Source organism: Thunnus albacares, chromosome 15 (assembly GCF_914725855.1).
Source record: "Thunnus albacares chromosome 15, fThuAlb1.1, whole genome shotgun sequence".
Classification (NCBI taxonomy): Eukaryota; Metazoa; Chordata; class Actinopteri; order Scombriformes; family Scombridae; genus Thunnus; species Thunnus albacares.
Genome location: NC_058120.1, coordinates 14,238,188 through 14,244,195, shown reverse-complemented (window position 1 = coordinate 14,244,195; position 6,008 = coordinate 14,238,188).

The window sequence follows — 6,008 nt, the reverse complement described above, 5'->3', positions numbered from 1 at the left end:
TTCACCGCGCTCACACCGGCCACATAATTGCCTCACATTGTCTGCATTGTATCTGCTAACAAACAGCGAATTTGTGAGCAGAGCAGACGGGCCAAGGTGGAGATGTATTGATTGAATAATTGATCCGCCTGCCGAAACACAAGAAGCACGACTCGGAGCCTGAGCAGATGATTTAAAGCAGAACTAAAGGGGAGAATTAAAGTTAGAGAACTCTCCTGAAGTTAAAACCTGTAAGAATATGAAACTAGCGGGTGAATATGATCGATGAGTATGTGGGATTTCCTTAAAGCTGAAGCAGTTGTGAACCTACTTTATATAAGAAATTGAATTATATGTGAGACCCAGTTGGATCAAATCAAGAGAGAGAACAACATTATAGAGAATCACTGCGGTGGTAATTCAAGAAATAGTGATTTTGTGAATCATTTGTTAATAGCATGCACCTCCAAAATGACTTAAAAAATACACTATATGATCTAAACTAATAAAGGGATACAAGGAAATCTTAATACAACAGCTTATTGAAGGCCCTTTCTGGTTTCATTATGTCAATAACCAGAATAACAAAACATAAGGGTCGAAAAAACAAATAGTTGCAGGTTGTTGTGAAAAAACTGGACTGGCCTCAACCCCATCCAACAGCTTTGGGATGAACTGGATCGAGCCGGGCCTCAAAACCCAACATCCGTGGACAAATCCCTGCAGCCAGGATCCACAAGCACGTGGCTTTGGATGTCCAGTCATACCTCTACTATATGGGGGTAATAATCTGGTGTCCATATACTTTTGGCCACGTATGATAGTCTGCTATATTTTAGGCTTGACTATGCGTTTTTGAAATGGTTATGTGATCTTCATACAGGTCGTTGAACTGAATCAATCCACAGAGAAAATGGGGCAAAATAACTTAAAATCTATCGGAGTTTAGTTTTTACACGAGAACAGTGAAGGCACCTGTTGATACACAGTTCAGTAGACGACATTGTTCACAGTCAAAGAACCACACATAGTTTGTTTCTATAAAAAACTGATCTGATAAAACATAAACCAGATTATTGATGACTTGGTGGAGACTAAATTGTTTGTGCCTCTGTCCGTGGTGCTGAAACACTTCACTGTTGATCCGGAGGCTGAATGAATCTATTCGTACAGATCAGAGGAGAAATGAACCCGAATTTAACTTCTATGGAAAACAGCTGACTAAATCCAAATTTTTACTGAAGCCAAACCATGTATTATGTCAAAGTCCATCTTTAAATCAGAGGACACTATGGCCACTGTGATCGTTTCAGAGAATTTGAGGATTTAAATGTCTTGAGGAGGAATTCATATTCTATCCTAATTACACAGAAATCACACATTGTGGGGTTTTTAAGGCTGATTCAGATATTCTCTAGAGTCAATATCTTTAAATGTGACTGTTTCAGGCAGAACATTTCAGTTAAGTTAAAGTAAAGTGAAATATTGTTTAGAGTTAGACCGTATTGTGGGAAGATTAAAAAAATGTACAGAAAGTATAACTTAACAATTTAATGAAAAAGGCGAAGTGAAAACCCTAATTTATAGAGTTTTAGTTTTGTTTTATAATGCATGTACTTATGTTTGTACATATACTGTGTATATGTATGTATGTAATATTATTTTACTTACTATTGATTCACATTATCAGATACAATTATTGTATTATTACTATCATCATTATTATTATTATTTCATTTTTAAGGACTAAAGGAGGAGTAGCTGTTGTGGTGTAACAGTCAATAGAGATCCAAATCAATAAATAATTGGAGTTTGTGGTGCAAAACACCAAAAACTCAAATTATTAGCTATAGTTCTATGAATCCAATTAAGCTGTGTGTTGTTGTTTTGTTTTGTTTTTTTGTTTTTTTTGTTTTGGTCTTCTATAGTCTAGAGCACCAGTGAGCTCTTCACAAGCAGCTGAGACAATGGGACAAACCTTACAATCTATGAATCTGTCAACAAAGTCATATCAAGTCTATCGTTTAATTCTCAATATGTTTGGTTAAAGTTTCGTCTAGTCCAATGGAAAAATATGGGGAGTATAATATCCTACATCTAATATACAACTTTATCTTATTTGTTCTGGATTGAAATAGTTTGAAAGCCTAGCAGGTGCTGTATAAACTTGTGGGGTCGCTCATGTTCTGTGAGTGACCACCAGGGGTCGTCACTAACACGTCTTTTTTCCCATTTTCAGCTCAACATGATGGCCACACTGTGAAAGCAGCTACACACCAGAAATGAGATAGTTTTAGGGTTTTTTTGAAAGGAAAAACTCTCTGATGGAGGGGAAAACATCGGCCAGGTTACAATAAGGTGGCGAGGTACACACACAAAAGCCTCAAAATAGTTATCCAAGGTTGGGAAACACTGGCGGGGGTTGCATATTTTTGATATATAGTACATTCAGGGACTTTTGCACAATGAACTGATACAGAAAAGAAACTGCTGATTTCTTTGGGTCCTCGGAACAAAATATTTTGATGGCGAAATTTGAAAAAAAAAAAAAAAAAAGATAACTCAGTGAGTTGTGGTTTAACCTTGTAGCCAAACAACAAGCAATGGTGGTTTGGAGAAAAAAAAAGAAAAGTTGTTGGAGTGCGGACAAGATGGAAAGTGGTCTGCTTGAAAAACGAGCAGAGCGGAGGACAAAAGCCCTGCTGAAAAGGACAAGTTTCCCCTGCTGAGTGACCTCCATCACTTCAGGAGGCGTGTAGAGAGGGAAAATGTGACAGCCCGACTGACATGTAACAAAATGTCACTTTGTGTCAAGAAACATGTCTAAGACAATAAATAAGGGAAAGAATTTTCCTATTATTATTGTTATTAGTAATATTATTATTGTTAGTAGTGGTAATGGTAGTGTTATGATGATGATGACGATGATGATGATGATGATTAAATGCAGCCGTATTTACATGATCACATAGTATAAAATAGTATAAAAACAACATAAAATAAACAACAACACACAGTAAAATATGATTTTACTGTAGATTTGCTTCATAGTGGAGATTATCAAGAGAAGGTGCGTGTCTGCGGTTCTTTCAGGTAAAGTACTGGTGCGTTTATCAAAACTGTCGCTTTGACATTAGTCATCATGAAGGTGTTTAACACGCCTGACAGCCTGCAGGTGCTGATTTAGTTCATCAGTAGAAATAGTTCTGCGTGCAACACTTTTTTTTTGCCGGAGTGAATCTGTCATGATGCCATTAGATTTTTTTTTCCTGGCAGATATAAAACAAGCAAAAGTTCAAGATGAAGCAGCTTCTCCAAGCAGAGGATCCTTAAAGCTGGGGGGCCCTTTAAGTTTGTGTCCTCTCGATCAAAACGACATCGCGTCTTAAATCGGTGGAAAATAGTGAATTCGTGACACAACAGGATTGATTGGAGTTCTTGCAACAAACAATCTGGTACCGAACATCAACAGACTACAGAGAGTTGACACCTCAAAGTGTTCATCTCACTCAGTTTGAGGAAAAATCTGAACACTATTCAGCTCATCAGGAGGCTCGTTTTTTTCTGCGTCTGTTAATGTGAATAAAAGAAGCAGCGATTCAAGCGTTTTTGCGTCCAGTCACAGTTTGATACAGCGACTCGAGACAACTGGACCATTTCTACAGCATCTCCTATCTGTTTTTCTTCTATCTGTAGAATATTGTAGATATTATATCACATTACTACATTTTAAATTCCTCTGGCAAGAGGAGTCTGCATGTAGGACCCCTCGCTGTTTGAACACTTTCCAGGACAACAATATAACTATGCACCAACACTAGATGTTATTCGTTTTATTGTTTTTATGTGATTTTTAATTTAATATTAATCATTTTAATTTAACCTTTTTTCAATTCTTCTTCTTTTTTTGATTTCATAGAGCTGCACCAAAGCAATTTCTTTAAAATGTTGGCAATGCAATACAATTATTATTATTACTATAATTATAGGTTAATAACACATAATAGCAGTCTAGTAAATATTGTGTGATCAATAAAGCATGGAATACAGTATTTAACTAGTCTGAGGCATTATCATGAAAAAGGCATAGGCCTATAATATATATAATGAGATGCAGGCCATACAGAAGTTACGCACACAGCTCCCCGGGCTGTAATGTGTGCTGACAAACTATACTGCGCATCAGAGTGTGTGCGCACTGAACAATTTTGACAGATTAAATCACAATAAAGACGCATAGTCAAGACTGCAGTCTGCCCTTCAACACACATCACAAGCAAGGCTGAAAGAGTCTCTACTTATGCAACTTAACAGTACTTATCTAACAGGCCCTTAACTTGTCTAAATACTCCACTGAAATACCTGGAAAACTTCTGCACTCCACCCCAGACAAGCAGAAGATCAAATGTTTCCTTTACAAGATCAGAAAAAAACCCTATAAAACATATAAAATAATGTATGAAATTACTGAAGCATAATCAATGTGCTATGTCTATGAGGAGGCTACTACAAGTCAGCATACAATCAACCGGTAATTAAATCCTTTTAATAGGCCAAGCCATGAGCTCACACTGTAGCGAGCGCGCGCGCACACACACACACACACACACACATAGACCTACACACATACACACATACACACACACACACACACACACACACACACACACACACACACACACACACACACACACACACACACAAAACACACAGAAGTTGTGATTTCCGTGGCCCAGACTACCCTCACAGGAGTCTTTTCTTTAGAGAGGGACCCGCGGTCGCTTCCCTTCACAAAACAGCGGCAGGGCCCCTTTTGTCCAAGCAGGGACCCCAGACCCATCATTAGCACTGATTACCGCTGACCAGTTTGACAACCTTATTGACTGCGAGAAAGACTTTTTCATCTAGTCCCCCCGGTCGTCCTTATTCTCAATAGAAACGGAAATATTCAGCCATTTTGTCCCCGTGGTTTGAAAGAGAAGCAACAAAAATAACAAAAAAATAACAAAAAAAAAGACCCCCGACCCCATTTATTTCCCTTCACTTGTTTCCTCTCTCTCTCTCTCTCCATACAGATTTAGCTTCTGTGTTGTTCCAGCTGAAAGGCTTTTGTCTGTTTCAGAAGTTACTGTAGCCTAATTAATTACAAATTGGGAGGAAAGCAGGTGTCTGTCCCATCAGTTGCAAAAGCTGAACTTTAACTTCTGGCTTTGCTCACTTTGCTCTTATTCTGTTTTTCCAACACATTTAAGTCTTTACTGGAGGCCGTTTGTTATGATTAAAAGCCTGTTTATAATCCAACAGAAATATTTAATAATGTAAATATCTTTTAGTGATTGTCTGTTTTCAAGGAATATTTTAATCTCAGATTAAAATTTTTGAAGAATGCTGCAGATATATTAAGATACAGTAAACAACAATATTGATAATAAAAGCAGTCTGTGACAGAAAATACTAGAGTAGAATTACATCAATAGGAAAAAAAATATTATGGTGGATTTTCTTTGGGAGTGAAAATTTAATTTGAGGATTTAAATTTAAAGTTATTAGCCTGCAGTCAAATAAAACCTATAAAACAAAATTACATAATTTGCAATTACACTGCATGTGTGTATTAAATCAATCCAAATTCAGGCGACAATTACATTGATTTAACCACAATTAATTTATGCATTTGCACCATGCACAGCCTGTTCTACATTATTAACCGGGAGGCTGTGTTTCTCTGGGAAAATGGACACTTGCACGGTGTAAGAAGTGGTGTTTTTTCCACACTGCCTGTGCTCCTCCGTGAGCAGAAATAAAGCCCATTTCCACAATCCGCTGTGTTTTGATGCCTATGATCTCTCTCGCAGATCATCCGGGTTAGTGAATCGGCCTCTCTGTGACCTCTCGCTGTCACCCTGCATTACAGGACGCAAAGCATGTTGGCCAATTAGGCCTCGCTCTAAAACGTGTCAGGGCGCACAGCACTGTGGCGTTATAATCACGAAAAGTTGTCTCTCCGTGAAAACACCCGAGAGGATTTT